The sequence below is a fragment of the Canis aureus genome, chromosome 18, assembly GCF_053574225.1.
Source record: "Canis aureus isolate CA01 chromosome 18, VMU_Caureus_v.1.0, whole genome shotgun sequence".
NCBI lineage: Eukaryota > Metazoa > Chordata > Mammalia > Carnivora > Canidae > Canis > Canis aureus.
Window position 1 is genome coordinate 29125923 of NC_135628.1, and position 24337 is coordinate 29150259.

General features: G+C 37.1%; 1 long non-coding RNA gene across 2 annotated transcripts in view; it reads right to left on the reverse strand.

The window, feature by feature from the left end:
• Positions 1–24337, reverse strand: part of LOC144288801 (uncharacterized) — a 194997-nt gene that overhangs the window by 110434 nt on the left and 60226 nt on the right. The window contains exons 2-5 of one of the 2 annotated variants that reach the window (XR_013356798.1): positions 9943–10318; positions 9558–9718; positions 5562–5743; positions 3190–3263 (exon numbers count right to left, since the gene is read on the reverse strand). This is a non-coding gene — a long non-coding RNA (uncharacterized LOC144288801). The remainder of the gene's footprint in view (positions 1–3189; positions 3264–5561; positions 5744–9557; positions 9719–9942; positions 10319–24337) is intronic. The other variant, XR_013356797.1, reaches the window with a different exon arrangement.

Consider the following 24337-nt stretch of genomic DNA (forward strand, 5'->3'; position numbering starts at 1 on the left):
TCCTCAAATGGATTGGCTAATTTGTGAGAGAAGATGACCACTGTAATTCGGTTTTTCATGTGTACTGTCCACAGGGGCATATTATCCTGATGCTGAGGGGATATTTTTTGGCTTGTATGCTGGTTGGGTTGCTTAGCATAGAGGGCTCATGATGGTAGTCAAACTCTCTTTTCAGACTGATTTCACAATCAGAAGATTTATATTGGGTGGGAATTCAGGAATTAATCATGGTGATCTGGAAGAGATATTATAAAACCCCTAAGAGGGAAAAATATCTGTCAACATTCCTTACTTAGGGGCCTAGATTGACCTCCTAGTTGCAGCCTTTTAGCCAGTATTTCTGCTTGCCACTTACAAAAGTTGGGTAATATTTAAAAGAAAACAAGAATGATATCTTAAAGTAGATGATAAAAATAACCAAGATAACATAATCAAATGAAACAGTAAGATAAAGTGGTATGAAGTAAGCACTATAAAGGGGCAAAAATAAAAATCAGGGTTAAAAAAATATGGTGAAAGAGATGAGACAATAAAGATTTGAAACAAAAAGCTAAAAGAAAATAAAACTTTGCATTTAAAAGAAAATAATGTAGTACAGGAACAAACTAAATTCATAATATAGAATATATGAATTAGATTAGAGAATATAGTAAGAAGGGTTAGAATAATATACGAGGACAGAACCCAGGGATTAACTGGGACCCTTCAGGCTGAGGCTGCTTCATACATTCCCTGAGCTCCTGGCTACCTTCTTCTCGTTAGGCTGGGAGTGTGTTGGTGGGATTTCTGGGCTTTGAGACTCCCAGATGGATAGTTTCAGGAGAGCAGAGACCTGAGTTTTTGGCCATCAAGCTCCCTTCTGTTTTCTGCCGATCATGACCCCAGTTGACACTTCCAGCCAGGCAAAGGTGAACCCAATAATTTCCCAAACATATGGCTGATGCAACCTTTATTTTAACACATACTCAAATATTTGCTAGTTTCTTTGTACTTAGCACTAGTTTCTTTGGGCAAAGGGAAAGAAGACAATGAAACTTCAGTTTAGAAAAAACCCCTAAAGTTTACAATTAGCTCTTACTCCCATTTTCAAAAGAGAAATCATTCTACATAATAGACCCTCCCAATTTGTACACTAGATTTAAATTACCTCTGTGCCATTACCAGTTCATTTTACAAAGTTATGCTGTTTATTTCACATATGTGAAGTTCTTAAAAATCTGATTTCTCTCCCAGTCTCTACTATGTAACACAAGTGGCACACACTGATTTGGGTCTCAAAAATCTATGACTAATTTTAAGCCTTGAAGTCAGTGGTTTTGTTTTAGTTCTTTAAGCAAGAAACCTTGAACTTTTCTCAAGTGGAATTGATATTACTGAGATATGAACAATGGCCAAGCTTTTTCCTGCTTGGAATAGCTTGAGATCATTTTATTTGATCAACCTGCTATGATTATGTCACAAGCAATATGACTGGAAATGAACAAACGTCCTTGAATAAAATTTCACCTTGACTTGATTCTCATTTGATGAAACCTGTTTTAGTAAGCCTACGTGTTGGACATAAGCAGTGCCACATGCATGTATTTCCTATAAACAGGCAACAGATGGTAAACATCATATTGAAAGCGACATACAAGAACAAATGTGGTTTAGAAAGATCTTGAAATTTGAACAAATTTGATAAGTCCTGTTGTTCAGTAGGAGAAGGCCAGAAATGCAGCTATTTGAATTATGCATTTAATATTATCTCCAATTCTTAATTTCTGAATTAATGATTACCTTCTTTGAGATAAGATTTCAGCAATATAATCTATAATACCTCCCCAGAAGTAGTTATTTATTTAAGAACAACAAATTTAGGATTGTCTTTTAAGAAATAGCTATAGTTAATATTTCAGTTCAACATTTCAAACCTTGGATGAGCTTATCTCAAAATAGTCCTAACTGACTTAAACAGGTTTTGAGGTCTTTGTTCTTTTTTTTTTTTTAAGATTTATTTATTTCTTCCAAAGAGAGAGAGAGAAAGACAGAGAGAGAGAGCGCACATGCACATGTAAGAAAGAACACAGTGGGGAGGGGCAGAGAGAGAGGCAAAGAGAAAACCAAGCAGACTCCCTGTTGAGCACAGAGGGCCACTCGGAACTTCATCTCAAGATCCTGAGATCAGATCTGAGTGGAAACCAAAAGCCTGATGCTTAATGGACTGCACCACCCAGGTACCCCTTGAGGTCTTTGTTCTAAGTGGTGGACCTTTGTGAAACTGAGGAAACAATAGGGATGGTGGTGCTACCATATAGACTCCCTGCCAAAGCTGCCCAGCAGAGCTCTGGAGCTACTGGAAAGAGCTGCAGAACTCAAATATATAGTGAAGGGTCACCCATGCTGCCACCCATGCTGGACATTGGCATTCTTCTATGTCCCTACTCACTTTGCTAAACCAGGTTAACACGGATCTCAGATGCTTCTGAATCAAGCATGCTTAAGAAACCACATGCATTTCTGATTCCTACGTGCTTTGGGGAATGGTATTGTTAACATTTATTTCCGATTCCCTTCCATTGCAAGTTCTTGACACTGGTGGTAGACTGACCATGATGGTCCAGCTTACTCTTTATTAGGACATTATTGAACTCAGACAAAACAGCACACTTCCCATGGGAAGCATTTAGCTGTACAGCATACTCAAAACTGTTGTTTGAACCCTGGGCTCCTTTTCATGTCTTTATTTCAGAGGAAGTACTTGGAAGAGTTTTCTATACCCTGAAGCAGAACAGAGCCTTCCTCTGGAATTACAAGTGTTACAGGTGTCACCTGTAACTTCCCTGCTTTGCTCAATGAACCTGGATTGTGTCAAGGGTTTAGAAAAGGTCCATGCAATCTCTGGTTTCCTGACTTAACTTTTCGTCCCCAAATTCTGGTCATCCCTTACATTTCACATAATCTCTCTACAAAATGATAGTTAATATTGACCTTCTCCCTCTTTTTGATATCATGTCTATATTTCCATGCCTGTGTGCCACTCTTGCAGACAGTGCATTGTCTTATTTGACAGGCAGGCACTGAACAAGGCAAGACTGTGAGAAAATAGGTCAAAACGGTTCAATCCAACATAAATTAATTCAACCCAGTTCTAAATTTAACAAACCACATTCAAAAGGATTCAATCAGATTAGAATAATTAAAACTTACCTTTTAAGCAACTATCACACTTCAAATTGGAGATCCATTTCCTCTTCATCTGGTTTCAGTTCTGGTCAAGTAGCCTGTTTAATATGTAATAGGAATAAATCAGAGAGGAATGTTTTCTTCTTTTGGCACCTTAAGACCTTGTAGTTATGAAAATTATTTACTCAAAAGTTTATCATAGTTAAAAAATCAATTTTGAGCCTAAGATAGTAATTTCATTTCATGAAACACCAGATGAAATAGCTTGATCACTCAATTAGGAAAAGGTGATCTGAAATCTTAGAGAAATATAGATTAGAAAATATATACCTCTTCCAACCTTATTTCTTTGGATTTCTCAATTTAAAGGTAAAATCATCCATGTCTGAGAATATGAAGACAAAAAGCAGCATAACTTTAAAATCCAATATTATTAAGGGAAATGGGAAAAGAAAAGAGAATGTGGAAACTATGCAAACTATTTCCATGTGAAATGTAGTTCTTAAACTTCCAAGCTTTGACCTACACTTCTCAAAATATCTAATCAACAGCAGAATATATATATTTTTAGGTATCAATTTGTTCCAAAGTCTAAAGAAAGAAATCTTTTTCTATTAAAAGGATAAAGTATGGTGCAAAAGTCATTTTACTTTCAAGCAATGGTTGTATCCAGGTTTTTTTTTTTTTTTAACTTACCTAAACATCTTCTCATGCACCATGTTTTTTCAATCAGTTTTTGGCAACCTATCTTAAATTGAGAATTGAAACTGTTCCATTGAAGGCTCCCAGAAAAGAGAAAATGAAAAATTAAGTGCTGATTTCAGGCTTTATTGAAGTTTCTGCCTAAATCTGCTTTTGAGAATTAATAGTGCCAAAGTTATTTCATTTGTGACTTATTTACCATTTGGCCATAATGAAAGAATAGAAATAATTATCTTATCACATCTTTGCCTCCAGGGCCAGTAATTTCCCTTCAATGAGTGCCTCCTAAAACAATATTTTTTTTTTCAGAAAAGTGATGTTTATATTAGAAAGCAGATATTCTCTTGGTCTCTACTGGAGATGTCTTTTCACACTTAATGGATGGACGACACTTAAACTTTGTGCTGTCTTTTGTGAAAAGCTTAGTACTTTGGGTACTTTTTGTATACTGTGCAAAATGATCAAGTTATTGTGTAACTCACTGCATTAAGATGTGGCCTAAGTAGTGAAAATAAATGGTATCACCATATGAATCTAAGTGATTTGAGGGCACATGCCTTGGGAAGGGAGAGAAAACTATATATTATTGAATCGGAACATTAAGAGATGGAAAAAATCTTTGAGATCATTCAATCCAAACTTATTTTAGTTAGAGTCAACAAACTTAAAATCTAGATAGTTTTGGGTTGTGCTCCAAATCCCACAGATTGTTTAAAGCAAGAATCAAGCCCAGCTTTCAGAGTCCTGTTCTGGAAATGAATAAAATAAATGTCCGCAGTGTACTTTCAAGCAAAAAGGAATCTCCAAAGTTGTTCAGTTGCCCACAAGCACTGTCAGTCAAGGTCTATATTGTGAATATCATGATTCAGTTAGAAAAAAACCACTTCTGTTTTCATTTGAAGTTGGGCCACAAATACTCAAACATGCGGTTGGCAAAAAGCTAAATTTCCATCAAAGAATTGTGTTTTGTTTAGCTGATTTTTCCCATCTGATCCAATGGCCAAGCCAGCCAATTCTGAACTTAATTTAAGGGCAGTATTGGATAGCCCTAGATGATAGTGATAACAATTACTACACATGATTTGTGAAGCTTATTACAATTCTTTGTGTTGAGTTTCATCCTTGGGATATGGCTAAGGCAATAGTTTTCAACCTTGGGTGAACACTGTAATCATCTAGGGGGCTTTGAAAATACGTCTGGGTTCCAATCACAGAAATTTTTATTCTATTGGTTGGGGATACAAGATGGGCATCAGATTTTATTTTGAAAGCTCTCTGGGTGATTCTAATGTACAGCTAAGAACCACTGGGCAAGAAAATGTGGTGAATGACATTGTTAGCTGGTTGGAGCCCTTGGAAGTCTCATCTATTGCTCTGGTCTTCTTATGAATCTCTGCTTCTGCTCTTATGTCTCAAAGCTAATGTGCTGGGCTACTGTGTTGGGAATCTCCAAAGTAGTGGGTGATTCCATTTCTTCTTTTGACCCTTAACAATTCCCTACCTGAGGAGCTCCTACTTGGATTCTAGAATTCTCCTGTCCTAACAGAGCCAAGGTGTGGGAGAAAGTGAGTGAAGACCAAGTCAACTGATATGTTGGGTCAGAGTCCCTCACGTTCTGCTGCTTAGCCATTAGCAGGGACACACATTGATATTTTGCATGTACTCGAAGTCAGCAAAGCAGTGCTGTGACATACCCTTTTTAAATTTCTTTTAGGTGCATCTAGGTGGCTCAGTCAGCTGAGCGAGCATCTGACTCTTGGTTTCTGCTCAGGTCATGATCTCATGGTTCATGGTATTGAGCTCTGCCCTTAACAGGGAGTCTGCTCGAAGATTCTCTCCCTCTGCCCTTCACCATGCTTGTGTGCGCTCTCTCTCTCTAAAATAAAAAAAAAAAAAGAAATCCTTTAGACCTTGAGCACAGTTTGCTGTTGTTTTGTATATTATTATTTTGCATGATTAAGGTACCTAATTATATGAGTGATGAAAAGAAAAATGGATAATGTGACAAAATTACTTAAGGGGCTTGCTAAATTTTTCCCTATTCTGAAACTACCCTAGAGTAATATTTCTGTTCCATTTGCAAAATATACTCCTTTACACTACTCTAATTTTACACTAGCTAACCTCCATATTAACTATAATGAATAAATAAGAATCCTAACTTTAAAGCTCTCTGGATAAAGTTACCCATGTGAGATGGGGCTCAGTTGTATGTCAAATCTACCCTTGCAACTTTCAAGTTGGAGTTGTACTGAAATCATGTTGTGGTTCTTTGTGGGGTTTTTTTGGCTCATAACATTTTATATTAATGTCACTTCTTTACTATTTGGCTGTCTCCAAACTTCTGGTGCTGTCTCAGTTTTGGTTTCCAACAGTGTTATACATGTCACATGAACTAGTTTTCAATTAGAGTATCTCAAACGTATTTTCTAAATTTGGGATAAAACTAAGATTGTTGTTGTATTGAGGTAATGACAATGAAGTTGCTATGCAAGTAATTATAATGATTATAAGATAATTAATCAGTTTCACAGGTTCTAACAAACCCAATGACCTTTCTCTAAAACTACTTTGTAATCTTTAACTTTTCTGAAATGAAATTTATAGAACCTACAAATCTATATCTATATATACACATACATATACACACATATAATTTAAACTAATGCAGATTTAATATACATTGATTTAAACTAATACAGATTACCACAATATAAAGAAACATGAAATATAAGAAAAGTGCCTTATAGCAAAACCATACATATACCAGTATGTAAATGCACAGCCAGCCACTATTTCACTAAAAAATAAACACAGTCTCACATATTTTCCAAAGGCACCAGAATAACTGTCTCTCTTTGAGAGGCATTGCCTGTGACATGTCCTTCTTACTATCATGCCCAATCTTGACTCTCCAAAATTCTTCATCTTTTAGTTTTCAACCTCTCTTACTTTCCACCAACTTTTGGTTTTTCTCTTTGCACAGAAGCAATAGATTTGTTGCTCCAGCTGCTTCTTCCACTGCTGGTAGAGAGGGTAGTTTCTTTTTCACACTGGGATTTGATACCATAACAGCAATGATACTATAAGAGAGTTTGATGCCATAATCACTTCTAGAGAAAATGCCACTAAAAAATGTTTATGTTCTTAGCTTTCCCTGGTCTGGCTTAGTATGAAAGAGCTGGGGACATTGGTTTCTATGTGAAAGTCCCCATTTCTTTTGGTAGGCTTCTGATTTGATAGCTCTTAGCTGTAGCAGTTCTAGGTGGCCCAGTCTGTTAAAATTTTAAGTCTAAAAAAAAAAAAAAAATTTAAGTCTGCCTTCTCTGACACAAAACAAACTGATCTGTTATAGATTGAAAGAGAATACATTTGAGACCCATGTGAATTACTGTTTTTCCAAACTATTTACTCATTATATATTTAAAGGTCACCAGGACACATCAGTGTTTCAACTTTCTGGGAATTATTCACTGCTGGTAACTTAAATGAGGCTGCCCTGTTTTTCATTACAAGCTGGTATTTTTAAGTCTGTAAGTTCTGAACTTCTAATGTAGAAGCAGAACAGAATAGCTTGGTTTCAACATTCTGAATCGTGGCAAGGAGGTTTCATATTCCCAAGATGACCAGAGGAACCGGATGTGATGTTATCCTCTTTAGTAACCAACATTATCCTAAACAAGAGCTTCATATTTTTACCACATTGGGCAGGATCTGCTGGGTCTAAGTTGCGTTAAACCATCGCCAAGTTTCTGTTTGAGCAGGATAAAATGATCTCTTACAATAATTTATTTTTATTCTCTCTTTAGAAACACTGTTATTTGATGGAAGAATAAACAGTGTTTAATAGTTTTCTCCACATGGTAGGATCATGTGTGGTTTCCATTTGTTTGATTAGGCTTTGCCAGATTTTAAAACTGTCCTTATAAACAAGATTCTCTTTATAATTAAAAAGAAACCTGCCACATACTATCACAATTATAATCAATACTGTTAATTTTTTTTTCAAATGAATATTTTATCATAGTTCTGGGCAAGGGTCTTGAGGAGGAAATTTGCCAAGGCTCTTGTGCTTCTTATACTTTAATATGCATAGAAATCATCTGACGTGTTATTAAAATGCAGCTTCTGGGGGCGCCTGAGTGGCACAGTTGGTTGAGCATCTGATTCTTGGTTTCGGCTCAGGTTGTGATCTCAAGGACTTGAGATCGAGCTCCATGTGCTCCGTGTGCTCAGTGTGGAAAACACTTGAGTTTCTGTCTCCCTCTGCCTCTGCCCCTCCTGCTCATACTCTCTCTATATATAAATAATAAATAAGTTAATCTTCAAAAAAATGTAGACTCTGATTCAGTAAGTCTGAAATCCTGCCTTCACCTTACAAAGTCCTTGGTGATGCGCATTCTGATGCTGCTGGTCTGATAACCACACTTTGAATGGCAAGTTCTGACCAGTGGTTTCAAATTTTAGCTCCCCTGAAAACCACCTGGAGGGCTTGTTAAAAGTGCCTATTGCTGCTCAGCCCTACCCCGCCCTGCTGTTTCTGATTCAACAGGTCTGGGGTTGGGCATGAGGTTTTGCATTTCTAAGCAAGTTCCCAGGTGAAGTGGATGCTGCCACAGGAATTTAGTGATCACACTCTGGGGCCCTGTTAAACCAAATCTGCTTCCCAGACCACAAGAACCTCAACATCCCTGGGAAGCTTGTTAGAAATGCAGAATGTGAGGCCCCACTCTGGACCTACTAAACAAAACCCCACATTTTAACAAGACCCACAGGCGATTCACACGTTAAGATTTGAGCAGTACTACCTAGACTGTCTCTTAGTTCCTGTAAGTCAGTGACTCTCAACTTTAGCCACCTGTTATAACAAACTGTGGAGCTTTTAAAAATCCTGATGCCTAGGCCCAACCTCAGAATAATTCCCTCAGAATCTCTGTCAGTGGGACCAAGACATCATCAGTTTCTAAAATTCCCCAAGGGATTCCAATGTGCAGTCAAATTGGAGAACCACACCGTAGATGACACCAGAGAACGGAAAGGTAGACATCAAACACATGAAGCATTCAAGTGTTCCATTCCATTTCCCTATTGCTATCCTGCCAGACAATGTGGCATCAGCCACTGGGTGAACGGGAAACATTTGGGGTCAGGGCATTAAGTTGCTTTGCTACCTTGGATTTTAGGAACCGACATACACATTGTGGCTCTGTTGCCTGGCTCACTTTTCTCTAGCTTTCTCATATGCAAACAGAAGCTAACTAATCTTTTATTCTGTCTCCTCTGGGCTAAGACCTTTGAAATATAACCCTCTGGCATTTAGGTTGTTGTGTCCCTACTTTCATTCAAAACTGTTGTATTCTCTTCTCTGTTTGGATTTTAATGGAACAGAAAGAGCTCCTGCATGGATAGAGTACACCAAGATGCAGATTAAGCTACTTTAGAGAGATAAACAGCACATAATTTAACAGACACAAGAGATGATTTGTGTGACAGATTAAGTAGAATAAAACGCTATCCATATATAGGTCATTTTCCCTAAAAGCATCGTGTGGTCTTGTGCAAGGCATGTGAGCTGCAACACTTGCTATTATAAGTCTGTCCTAATATTCTCAAGCCTTTAAACCTTTTCTAGGCCAGCCAAAGGTTTGTGGTTGATTGTTGATTTTGGAAGAAATTCATGCATTACTCACCTACGAAGAAGTGCTAGATTTGTTATGTCCAACGGTAATAAAGATTGCTTTTAGTTCTGGATGATGTTTCTTAATTTTATATTCCAGGAAAGGGTGAAGTCCATTTCTATGTACGTATCATGGGGATTTCTGTATGCATAAGGGCCATGATCTGATCTGTTCTGAAAAGAGAAGCATAGTTTATGAGGAGAATGAAATTTATTTTGAATTTCTCCTCAGAAATGAGGAATATGTTTGAGAGTTTTCCTCCTTTGTATCTTTGTCAACGTTTTAATTTATTTAAAGCTTTTTGATTCAACTTCTGTCATCTCTCATACTAAAAATTCCCGTAAATTTGCTACCTATCATCTGAAGTAGAATTCTTCTCACTTTTCCATTTCCTTACCCTAGTGAGGCAGGAATTTGTTGTTCTTCATCCCTTTCCTGTCTTCTTGATTCTTGTCCACAAAGGAGGCCTCTCGCAACACCTCCCCTATCTCCATCATGTGGATCGCCCTTGTCAGGATGCGCTCCCTCCTGTGCTTTCCTGAGGGCAGCAGCATAGCTACACACAGTTCCAGAGATGGTTTTGACTGAGGCCAGGAGATGGTCTTCTTATTGGTTCCTCACATCTTTTTTAATGTACCCAGGATTGTACTGACTTTTGTATAGGGTCTTGTTTTCATGGGTTTACTCTGTTGTGCATTTTGGATATTTCAGAAACAAATTGATTCCTCCCAGGTCCCTTTCCTAGCTGTCGCTGAGAGTCCTGTGTCATCACCCTGTAAAGACAAAAGGGATTATTCTTCCCTAATTCTATTACTTAGATCAGTCAAATTAACCAAGTAGTAACCATATGGTCCTTTTCCCATGGCTGATAGGACACAGTCACAGTTTACCAAGGAGGAGAATGAAGTTGAATGGTTGTGTAAGAGATGGATGAGTCCACAATACCCTTTCATCACCCATAGGTACTATGTTTTGGAGCAGATCTCTAGAACATATTCATGTAGCATAACGGAAACTTTATAACCATTGAACAAAAATTCCCCATTTTCCCCAACTCCCCACCCCTGGAAACCACTACTATATTTTCTGCTTCTATGAAGTTGAGTATTTTAGATTCTTCATGTAGGTAGAATCATGCAATATCTGTCTTTCTGTGACTGGCTTATTTCATTTAGCCTACCTTCCTCCAAGTTCATCCGTATCACAAATGGTAGAATTTCCTTCTTTTTAGAGGTAGATTAATATTCCATTCTGTGTATATAGCACATTTTTTTAAAGATTTTATTTATTTATTCATGAGACACACACAGAGAGAGAGAGAGGCAGAGACACAGGCTGAGGGAGAAGCAGGCTCCATGCAGGGACCCCGACGTGGGACTCTATCCCGGTCTCCTGGATCACGCCCCCCTGCTGAAGGTGACGCTAAACCGCTGAGCCACTGGGGCTGCCTTATATACCACATTTTTAAAGCCCATTCATCCATTGGTGAATACTTGGGTTGTTTTCATATCTTGTTTACTGTGAATAATGCTGCATGAACATGGGAGTGCAGATATCTCTTCAAGAGCCTAATTTCTATTCTTTTGGTCAGATATCCTGAAGTGGGATTGCTTTTCTTCATATGTCAATTATATCTCAATAAGGCTATTAAAAAAAAAAATATATATATATATAAATTCTGATGCATGGCTTTGAGGCTAAGGGTGAGAGAAGAGATACAATGAATCTCTGAGAGAAAGGATCAAGAGGTGGAGGGAGATTGGGTGCATGAGTATTGCCATCACATTTCAGTGAATACGAAACCCCTGCCGGGGAAACTCTGCCATTATTCAAAGCTGAGAGCCTAGAACCAGCTGGTAAATACCTGGTTAAACACTCTTACCTCATATCTCCTAAGACCTTTCTCTGCCAGGCATAAAAACACACATCCAAGATCCATCTTAATCCATTCACGAAACATTACAGGGACATCATTTTGATAGATTGAAAGCAAAATCCCCACCATACACATTATGGAGAAACCTTAATAGAACAATAAACCATGGCACTCTTACTACATGGAAGACTCAAAAATAAAGCTTCTTAGGCAATACTCCCTGCCTCCTCCATAAATGTTAGTAAATGTGTAACAATCATGTTGGGGTCAGGCATTGGTTTGTAGCATTTGTTATTTCTGCCCAATAATGACTCCCATCATGGCTGATCTCAAGCTATTGGGGAGAGAAGTTCACAATAGACTATTGCAAGTTGCTATGAACAGGCCCAGGCTCAGTATACCACTATATACCAGCCACCAAAATATTTGTGATTTTTTGGGCTTCCAAATCTAATTTTCCTTTCACTTTCAAATAACACAGAGACTGACTACTCACAGGTATCTCAAAGATATATTTTCCCTGGCAGATGTTATCTTCAAAATTTACTGCTGTACTGCTGTTTATTTCAGGAAGGTTTTAGAATCATCTTAGGAATCTCCAGTAAAGTGTATTTTCCCATCTGGCCAGTATTCCTAGAATTCCTGCAAAATTCTGAGGGAAAAAAAAAAAAAGCAGTACAGTTGGCATCCAAAAGCATATTCAGGAGTTAAGGTGCAAAGCCTAAATAAACCGTAAGTCACAGTACTAAGAATGTTTAAGACTGATTTGAAAATCATCTCAAACCATGTTTCTCAAAAAATGTTTCTTCTTGCTAAATCTATGTCTGTTCATAGCTAGGAAAACTAAATGGAAATGGGATGATCTCTAGAAATGTTACATCTTCTACCCCCTAGTTGAAACTACAAAGTCTATCTGTGAATATTTACCTGAGTCAAGCTTTTGTCCATTTTTGCAATCTGTAATTTCACTGCAAGAATTTTTTGTTTTTAAAAATCTATTGTAATATTCAATATGTCTTCTTAAATATATATGCCCTGTTCTCTCTAGCCATAAAATCCTAAATGTTTGGGAAGGAATGGAGAGCAATTTGACAGATTTCTACTCACATCTCTACTGCTCATTGAGAAGATGATCTAAAGACTGAGCATACTGCCAGTAGTCATCTAACAGAATAGCTAGTAGGGGCAGCCCTTTTCTAATTGGAAACAAACACCACCCTCTGGTAAACTAGACTTTATATTAAAATTTTTTCGTGTACATTTAATGATGAAAGAAATTGAAGAGGGCACCAAGAAATGTAAAGACATTCATGGATTTGAAGAACAAATCTCATGGATTGGAAGAACAAATATTGTTAAAATGTCTATACTACCCAAAGCAATCTATATATTTAATGCAATCCTTATCAAAACACCAACAGAATTTTTCACAGTCCTAGAACAAAAAATCTTAAAATTTGTATAGAGTCACAAAAGCTCCTGAATAACCAAAGCAACCTTGAAAAAGAAAAACAAAGCTGGAAGCCTCACAATTCTGGACTTCAAGTTACATTACAAAGCTGTAGTAATAAAAACAAGATGGTACTGGCACAAAAATAAACACACAGATCAACAGAACAGAATAGAAAACCCAGAAATGAACCCACAAGTAAATTGTCAACTAGTCTTTGAAAAAACAGGAAAAATATCCAATGGGAAAAAGAATGTCTCCTCAATAAATGGTGTTGGGAAAAACTGAACAGCAACTTGCAAAGGGATGAAATAAATGCAAAATGGATTAAAGATATAAATGTGAGACCTGAATCCATAAAAATCCCAGAAGAGAACACAGGCAATAACTTCTTTGACATCAGCCACAGCAACTTCTTTCTAGATATGTCTCCTGAGGCAAGGGAAATGAACCAAAAATTAACTATTGGGAGTTTCTGCACAGTGAAGGAAATAACAAAACCAAAAGGCAACCTACGGAATGGGAGAAGATATTTGCAAATAACATATCTGATAAAAGGTTAGTGTACAAAAAGGTTAGTGTACAAAATATATAAAGAACTTATAATACTTAACACCCAAAAAACCGAATAGTCCAATTGAAAAATGGGCAGAAGTCATGAATAAACATCTTTCCAAAGAAAACATACAGATGGTCAATAGACACATGAAAACATGCTCAATATCACTTATAATTAGGAAAATACAAATCAAAAGTATAATGAGATACATCTATAGAAGGGCTAAAATCAGCAATACAAGAAACAACAGGGGTTGGCAAGGAAGTGGAGAAAAAGGAACCCTCTTGCACTAATGGTGGGCATGCAAACTGGTGCAGCCACTGTGGAAAACAGAATGGAGTTTCCTCAAAGAGTTAAAAATAGAACTACCCTAGGGTCCAGCAATCACAGGACTAGTATTTACCCAAAGAATACAAAAATACTAATTTGAAGGGATACATACACCCTGACATTTATAACAGCAGCATCTATAATAGCCAAATTATGGAAACAGCCCAAATGTTCATCGATTGATGAATGGATAAAAAAAGATGTGCATTTATATTATATTATATTATATTATATTATATTATATTATATTATATTATATATATGGGACTACCTCTACCAGCTATTCTGTTAGATGACTACTGGCAGTGTGCTCAGTCTTTAGATAGATATATATAACTCAGCCACAAAAAAGAATGAAATATTGCCATTCGCAACAACATGAATGGTGCTGGAGAATATAATGCCAAGTGAAATAAGTTAGAGGAGGATAAATACCATATGATTTCACTCATATGTGGAATTTAAGAAAAAATAAAAGGGCAAAAGAGAAAAAAAAGAGAGAGAGAGAGACAAACCAAGAAACAGATTCTTAACTATAGAGAACAAACTGGTGGTTACCAGGAGGGAGATGGGCAGGGGATGGGTGAAATAGGTGATGGGAGTTAAGGAGTGCACTTGCAATAAGCACCAGGTGATGTATGGAAGCGTTGAGTGATACACTGATGTTAACTAACTGGATTTTAAATTAAAACTTCAAAAGGTAAAAAAATTATATTTAATTAAAAAATTGATATGTACCTTTATAATATTTTATCCTTTTGAAAGGCAAAATCCTTTGAAAAGTAGTTCAGTAATTTGGAAAGTAAAAAAAAAAAAATTGTAAAGTAAAGCATTCAACTTTAAAAAAAGACTTATGTTCTAATACAATGTGTATGGCTAGGTAAATCTCTGTCAATAGCCCATACACTTGCATAGAAAATTAAATACATTAGATAGATATTCCGTGGAATATATTACATGTAGGTTAAACTAACATCAACAATGCATTGAAATCTCCGACCCCACAATAAATACCCATTCTTATCTGAGCAGGGTAGTATGGAAGTCCTAGGTTGTCAATAAAATATTACGTAGAGGAATTCAAATCTGCTTATTGTTAATTAAATGGCATTGTTTGGATCTCTAGATTCTTGGGGGATACCAAGTTAAATGAAATGAACAAGACAAATTACCTAAAGTAATCCACTAATTTCAAATATATGTATGTATATATTTCATAAATATATTTCAGAATAACCAAGAAGCAATGTATGTATTCTACTTCACATAAGACCTAGATTTTGCTATTATTTCATGTATTGGCATTTGAACATGTAAAGTGTAAATTGTTCTTATTTTAACTAAAGTACAGGATGGGTGAACTCTCATAAGAAGGTTGTGGTTAATACTTGTCTAGATGTGAGTTTTCCATTACACCACAGTTATTTTGCTAGTTAAAACATTCTTACTACTAGGGAGAAAAAAATTTAATGGGTGAGCAATATATTTTATGTTGTTTTCTAATGAATGTATTCTGATTCTGGTTAGTCTTGCCTTAATAGAGATGACTTCTCTATCAGCATAAGGATGGTAGAGTTTCACTGCAATATTTTGGGGGAAAATTTATGCCTCCAGGTTTGGCATATTTTCTTACTGAGACAAATATTCCTACAATCATTTTTGACAACTCAGTTTCCAGCAATTTGTAGGTCACATTACATCTCTCTTTCTATGTATTTAAATGGATGTCCTTCCTTCAGAGTTGAACAAACTGGAGTTTCAATTCTAACTCTGTTCACTTACTTACTGTTGACTTTGGACAAATTATGTTCTATTTCTAAACACTATTTTTCAAATCTAGAAAATGGGCCCAGCAATGTGTGCCTTGTAGGTTTGCTATGAGGATTATATGTAAAAATGTACATAGAACATTTAATTCAGCCCTGACACTTAGCATATAATAAATTACATATACATATGAGCATAAAGGCCTAGAGCTGTGCATAGGGACGTACATATAGACATATATGTACATGGAAAAATAGATATTAACATAACCCCACACACATATGGGATTTAAGCCTCTTACATAGTCCCTGTTCAACTCGACATATTTCCCTGGGAATCCTTTGATAGCTTTTATAGTTTAACTGTCATCAGAGAGCATGTGAACTGGGGAGGACAAGAAGGAGAATACATTAATTTTTTCATGATCAGAAAAGAATACCTATTTCCTCCAGGCATGACAGCATGTTGTAGGACAGTGACTTTTTAAAAATTTGATTCCAGCAAACTTGTTTTGTAGAGTCTTATATGTCCAGTGAGCAAACAAGCTCTATTTGAAAAGTGATCATCATGTCTAACCTCATTTTCACAGGTGGAAACCGAAACTTAGGGAACTAGAAAATTTACAGTTGAGGTTTCACACATTGAAACTGAATACAGAATCACTTGTCTTTTATGTTGACAATGCTGAAAAACTCATTTCTTGGTATGGCTCGCGTGATCATAACTCAAAAACATTTTGAAGACAATGCAAACCATCCAATCTGGAGACAAATGGAATATGTTTCTAAAGATGAAATATCTTCCAACCTATTTAATATTTAATTGGAAGCATAGAAACATACCAGAAGTAGTGCAAGATTTAACCACTTTGTTTCAAAGGTCATATTGGTGGTAGATTAATTAGTATGAACTTTGTGAAGATAGGCACAGTGTCTCAATATTTTGAACTCTGACCAATAGGAAGCAACTTAGAAATTTTTATTGTGAACACCTAGAATACTATCAGTTCTTAATTACTGTTTGAAGCATTTAGCATTTGCTGAATAAATGTTTGTGAAATTAAAATTGAGGGTTGTAGTCATGCCAGGCCACTTAGCATATGGTAGTGATTTTTGCAACATCTATGATCATAAATTCTCTAACATGAAGCAAAGAAAGGAAACAATAAACAGGATAGGGAAAAATTTATCTCACCTCTGCCTTATTCCATAAGGTACAACATACATACAAATATAGAAAATAGAAATATCACAAGCAAAGGAATCACATTTGAAATGTCATTAAAAGAAAGTATGTTTGCAATGTGTTTGGGCTCAAGTTTTACTCTTGCCAAAATCAAACTTCTTGTTTGAAAGATAAAAGCCTTATTTTTCAAATGACCTCAACTGCAGCCAATCTCTACAGAACAATTAGTGACCAGTAACAGTTTAATGGATTAATATTAGTGAATATGAAGTATATGAGCCTGAGTCTTCTGAATTCCCATTTGATTCAAAATGAATGGGAAAAGAGACCTTTCATTAATATCTTTCCATTTTTTTATGACTTCAGTTTTATAAGTAGCCTGCTCTGTAAAAGATCAAAAATGTGTCTAAATTTGCATATCCTCGGTCAAACAGTCATTCATTGCTTCTGCACACATTCATTGAGAACCAATGGTGTGTCAAGGCAGTAAGCACTTATTATTTAGGAGCTGACACAATGGGCTTCAAAGCACTGACATTCAAATTAAAAAAAAAATGTTCTCTTAATTCTTTGTATCTTCTTGTCCCTCTACTTTGTGTGGGCATGACTGCTATTGCATGCCAACATGCTAGAGTGATGTTAGCTCAATTAGTCATCATCATGCAAGCAAGACAATAATGTAGTTTACCTTCTATCCATTCTTTGGATAATTCTGATATATTTGTTGTATTTGCAATTACATATACTTTATTTTTCTTCCTTGTTTTGGTTGTAGTCTTAAGGACTTTATGTTAAATAATTGTATTTAAGTTTGTTTCATGCATTATATGGAATTACAGCAGATGTCTCATTAATCTGTGTTGGCTTTCTATGACGCTTAACTTCTTAAGTGGAAGAGATCACATAAACTCTAATGAACACTTGCAAATGATTGAGTGCTGATATAAACATTAGCAGTACTAGAGGTTGCTGTTGCTATGAGTCACTCTAAGGATCACAGATATTTTTTATGTTTTACAAGTGCTCTGAAAAACCTCAAGTGTTAGAAAAGTTGAGACATGGCCCTTTTAGAAATAGGAAAATTAGATTGATATTCCCCAGCTCCTAGGACAAAAATACAGGCTGGCCCTACTCTATGATCACAAAAACCCTAAAAATGATCAAATCAATTCCTTCATAGGAACACCTGTAGGAATATTGTCTTAAGAAAGTAAACAATGCTTTATAATATAAAGGATAAAGGTAAGCTTTTATGTACTCCTGAGAAGTTGGATCGTATCCCTGTGACTCATTTTGAACGAATTTAGACTTTGGGAATCATTATATAGCACATACATTGACTGGTTGTAGTTAATATAGATAGATATTCTATAAGCTTATATAAGTTAAACTTGCAGGTGAAATTTAGTAGCTAGCTAGTGGGTAGGTAGAAGGTGAGAAACTTGGATGGAGAGGGATAATAAACCTGGAGCAAAGAACAAAACATTTTTCCCAAAATTATTGCACCACAATCCACAGTATTACATTTTATCTCATGACCCAGTATTACGCATACAGATACACATATTTATATTTATAGCTGAAAAAGGAGTAACTATGCTTAATACAATGTAAGATATGCTTTGAAAGGTAAAAGATTCTTTTCAGTGTTTTCTATTCTGTTTCATATCACCTTTGAAAATGTCATATCTATTACAAGATAGTGGTCATAAGTTGCAGTTTGATAAACACTAAAATTGAAGGTCAGATCAATCCCAGAAGCTGGTAGTGGGGGTAGGGCTGGGAAAGTGTGGGAGTAGGGCCATGGAATGGGGCCACTGAGGCAAGTATTACGGAGGTATTTGTCCTAACATACTGACCCTTTGCCTACATGAATTGTATGAGCCACCTAAAATGTTGCACTATTGCATGTCACTACATGTCCTAGTCCCAGCCCTGAGGGCCAGAGGAATTTCATTAGGGGATGAAAACATGGAAGAAAGTTATCAGAACTAGGAAGGTAAGTGACACCAGGAAAAAAAAAAATTGAAGACAGGAAAATGGAGCAAAGATTTTAGGAATAATGGTAGGTCAGATCACCCAACAGGCTATATTTTGGAGCAGATTATCCCAGAGGGCAAATTCACGTTAGGTTCAAGCAAAGTGTGGAGCTACAAAATCAAGAAGTTTAACCTGGAACGTCTGAATCTTGCTATTGTCAGTGAGCTCCTGGTTGGGATGAAGCACTTCTGGTTTGGGTAAGAATTATGTGTATAGAGCAAAACTCTAATAACAGTGGTCTAGCATACAAAAAGCTTCTTTTTTTAAGATTTTATTTATTTTTTTCTTTATTGACAGAAAGAGTGTGTGTGTGCTCACAAGCAGAGGAAGGGGCAGAGGAAAAGGAAAAAGTAGACTCCCTGCTGAGCAGGGAGCCCTGATGTTACAGGACCATCATGACCTGACCCCAAGGCAGACACTTAACTGACTTAGCCACCCAGGTGCCCCAAATATAGAAGGCTAATTTTCATCATGTAGCATCAAGTCCAGAGGTGGGCAGTCTAAGACTGGTGAAGCTGCTTTAAAGATGCCATCAAATCCAAGCTTCCAATTGCACCATCCTTAGCCCAGACCTTCATCTTCATGAAAACAAGCAGTCCACCTCCACTCACAAACCTCCACCTACAGGTCACAAACACATCCCAGTTAGTAGAAAGAGTATTCCTAGGAGGAGAGAAGGAAGGGAGGAGAAAAAGTGCAGAGGAAGGAAAAGGAAGAAAGAGAAGCTATACTTTCCTAGAAATCTTTAACAAATTCATCTTGAGTCTTATTGACCAGAACTGTGTTGTCACACAGCTACTCCTAACTGCAGGAGTGAGGAATGTTGCTCTTTACCTGGGTACATTTGCTGCCCCCTGCCAAATGATGAGATTCTGTTAGACAGCAAGAAGTGGGGGGGCACCTGGGTGGCTCAATCAATGAAGCATCTGCTTCTGGCTCAGGTCATGACCTCAGGGTCCTAGGATCAAGCCCTACGTTAGGTTCCCTGCTCAGTGAAGAGTCTGCCTCTCTCTCTTCCTCTCCTTCTGCCCCTCCTCCTTGCTCAAACTCTCTCTCAAATAAATAAATAAATTAAATAAATAAATAAATAAATAAATAAATAAATAAATAAATAAATAAAATATTTTTCTAAAAAAGGCAAGAAGGGAAGAATAGATAGGTATTGTCTGTCACATAGAAAAGAGGCTAATCCCAGAATGACCAAACCAATCACCTAATTGAGAGCACCTGCTAATGGAAGAAGTATATGTTTTCCTTCCTATTTTCAGCTGAGAAAACTGAGGCTCAGAAGGCAAGCCATGTTTCTCCTGGGCACCAGACTCAGGAGGGATAGTGGGAATATTCTATGTTTTTCCTCTTTCCTACTAGATAACCCACTCAGGTTGTTTTCTGAATCCATAAGAAAAGTGAGTGTGTAGTTGAGGAAAAATACACACAGACAAATACTGTGGTGGTGTGAATAAAGAGAATCACAGTTGGAAACTGCCCTTTCAGACCAATCTTCTAACTTTCGGGTTACACTTAGGGTTTTTCAACTAGACATCTAGGGCCTGCTAATTTGTTGTTGTGGAGGCTAACCGGTGCACTGTAGGATATTTAGCATCATCCCTGGGCTCTATCTAGTTATAGACTCCCCTCCCCCAATTCCCTACCAGTTGTGACTACTAAAAATGTTTCCAGACATTGCCAGATGACTCTTGGTGGCAAAATTGGACCTGGTGAAGAACCACTGGGTTGAAATATAAACCTTGGTAGAAGCCCATCCTGGTGGATTTGCTGATAGAGAATTTTTCCTAAAACTTAAGGAATAGGAATAGGAATAGGAATATATGCAATAGGAAACAAGACCAAATGAGAGCTGGAGGGGGCTCTCCAGTGTGTTCAGGCCTGCTTGACTCCAGCCCTGAGAGTGCATGATGAAGTAAGTACTAGGCTCCGTCTTTTAATTGGAAGCCTAGTCTTAGGGAAAGGAGAAGAGCAGGGAAGTATCATATGTCAGAATCTGCCTTTGAATCAGGGCTGACACAGAGCAAGAAAGAGTAGCAGAAACACCAGAGGAGTGCTCTCCCTTGGCTTGAGATTTTCTGCTCTTCTCTGGGAGTCACGTTTTTTTTTCTTTTTTTTTTTTTTTTTTTTTTTTGTGTGTGTGTGTGTGTGTGTGTGTGTTTTTTAACATAATCATTTCATCTGAGTTGGTGAAGCAGTAAATAATTAAGCTTATTTATTTGTGACTGGTTCAAAGAAGCCTCCAGAAAACCTGATCCCATCATTCTAAAGCAGCGAAGCTAGGCACAAAGGCGAAGCCTCATCAGTGTAATGTGCCAGATGAGGGGCTGGGATAGGACTGACCTGAATTATTCATCCTTGACATCTGGAAGGTCCATTTGGCTTTTGAAATTTGATTATATTTTGGATTAGTGTACACTTTGTTGTCAAATGTTTCTAAGGCCATGATTAACTATTTAAACACTCCGCAAATTACTTAAATCCTCAGCTAACAAGTTTATCGATTTAGGCTGTGGACAGTGGCTACAAATAGACCTATATTTCTTACATATTCTCTCTGCCGAACCAAGTTTCCCTTTTTCACATTTTTTTCTTTTCTTTTAGTTATTTTTAAACTCCTTTGATCATCTACTTCCTGCTCTCTTTATTTTTGCTTTTTTTTTCCCCATTGAAGTTACTGTTACTCACTCATGATGCTATACTGTTCTAGGGGTTTCTACCTGTTGGTCTGTGAAGCCCTAGGCAAGCCGTGGATAGTCTTCCCTGGGGTCCTTGAAACCATGAAATAATATGCCGAATTTGTGAGGATGGACCTGCTTTTGTCTGTCTTTTTGCTGTCTGCACAGCAGTCCATAGACCTCCTCAGATTCCCAAAGGGTCTTTACTTAAAAATGGTAAGGGTCACTGAGGAACCTTTGCTCCAGGCTTTCAACCTAGAAGGGGAAGGGTACATGTAGGGGAGGTTCTGCCACTCGGTAGGTTCTGTGCCTTGTTTCCTCATTTAACCCACACAGCTTCTAGATGAGATGAGTGTTGTTATTGTCGTAAATAGTTGAAGATGTGAAGACTTGGAGAGACTGGATAATTGCTGAGATGACCCAGCTTTCAAAGTGGCTCATGGGTCAGAATTCAAGTGGCTGTCTTCCAGACTGCCTTGAAAGTCTTTTTTAGGGCTTGAGTAATATTGAGCAATTGATAATCAGGCTCAAGTTAGAGACAAGGAAAGAAATGGAGAGAGGACACATAACCCTCTGCCATGCCCGAAGGATGTGATGAGCAGGATGCAAGTGGGCCATGATCAATTTCCTGGAAGAAAAAATGACTAGAACAAAAATATTCTCCATTACATTAATATAATATTTTAATAGTCTGCACTACAAATATTTTCTGTACTTCTTAGTGCTGTGCTAACAAAAAGTGCTATGCCTAACACAAAAGGCTGATTTCAGTAGATACTAAAAGAAGGGATTCATAATTCACTTTCACTAATTTGTAGAAAACTCAATCTTCTTAAACTCTGTTTTTAACATTCTTAAATTTATTTTAAAATGTATTAAGCAAACCATTAAAAATATTTAATACAAACTAACTGTCCAGTATAAGGTAAAGGTAGGTTTTTTTTGTTTTTTTGGTTTTTTTTTTTTAAGATTTTATTTATTTGAGAGAGAAAGAGATAGCTACAGATAGCCTGGGTTGGGAGAGGGAGAAGCAGGCTCCCCACTGAGCAGAAAGCCCAACGTAAGTCTCATTGTGGGGCTCGATCCTAGGACCCTGAGATCGTGACCTGAGCTGAAGGCTGACACTTAACCAATGGAGACACTCAGGTGTCCCAGTAAAGGTGGGTTTTAAAATAGTGAGCCTTAACATTGTAATTTCAGGAAATGATCTCAGTGCATGGGTGGTACAGATAGATATTAATGCCATCCCTGGAGAGTAAGAAAGAGGAGGTAAAGAAGACAAGGTAGGAGTCTCTGCTCTTCTCCCAGAGCACTTCCTTTTCCTGCAGGAAGGAGTAAGCAATTCAAGAGGCTATAATGGCTTGGGAGGGACCCATTAGATGTCACTAATGGAGGGCAGTAGCCTAGTGACCTGCTGAAGGCTCTTGAGATCCTATCTGAGACACTGAGTAGTAGCTTTTCAGCCCCTTTCTTTAGCAATAAACTGGATGGATTAATAATAGCTGCTACTTTTGAAAATGATAATTAAGTCATAACTCATTTAGGGCACATCATACAGTGCTCAATTAACTTTAGCTATATGATTGTCAATACCCCTGCTGGTGATGGTGTGGTTGGAATATGAAAGCGTTCCTTTTCCTGACACCAACATGAGTCAGTGTTGGCTTTGTTATAACTTAACAGGCAATTACATTTCTGTGAAAGGCAGAACCAGTGCAAAAAGAACTGACTGGGGAAATGCATTTACTCTCTATATATCATAAATATTATAAGTATCATAATATATATAATATAAATAATAGAGTTATATAGTTAATATAATATAAAATAATATAATGAATATATTATAAATAATATAATGTGCAATATAAAATCAAACATGAAACTGGAGACACTAGATTCCTCATAACAGTTTTTAAGTTTCACCCATGTAGGAGACGAATAGTTGAAAGATAATCTACTATAGTTCAGGTACTGTTTCAAATACCTGGATGTACTAAATTTTTTAAAAATTTTATTTATTTATTTATTTATTTTAATTTTTATTTATTTATGATAGTCACAGAGAGAGAGAGAGAGGCAGAGACATAGGCAGAGGGAGAAGCAGGCTCCATGCACCGGGAGCCCGACGTGGGATTCGATCTCGGGTCTCCAGGATCGCGCCCTGGGCCAAAGGCAGGCGCCAAACCACTGCGCCACCCAGGGATCCCAAAATTTTATTTATTTTTTTAAAGATTTTTTATTTATTCATGAGAGACACAGAGAGAGAGAGAGAGAGAGAGAGAGGCAGAGACACAGGCAGAGGGAGAACAGGCTCCCCACAGGGAGCCTGATGTGGGACTCAATCCCAGGTCCCAGGATCTCGCCCTGAGCCAAAGGCAGATGCTCAACCACTGAGACACTCAGGGGTCCCTAAAATTTTTTAAAATAGTGGAAATTCTTTTGAGGAGAGCTGCTATTTCTGGAACTAGATACTAGGGTGGGAATTCTGTAAAACAAATATTTAGAATTTTAGTGTCACATGGCTGCACAGTAAAATGAAAGTACTCCTTTAGGAATCAGTAAACTGACTTCTCTTTTGAAAAGAACATTATTATGACTAAATTCTTCTCTCCTCACCCGTAAAAGGAGTAAATCACAAGAAATCCATAAGCAGTCCCCATTCCAGAATTCCATGATTTTGGTATTTTAACTTAGGTGATTACTTTAACAATAAGGATATAATTCTCTAAAAGAGGTATTGAATACATTAAAATTGGCCTGCAGATAGAAATGTAGAGGTCTCATGTTCCATAACACCTTTGGTACTGTTGATACATAACTGGCACACTTGTCTACCATCACTTTTTTTTCCTTACCATCAATCTTGGGACCAATAATCTATAAATACCAACATCAGTT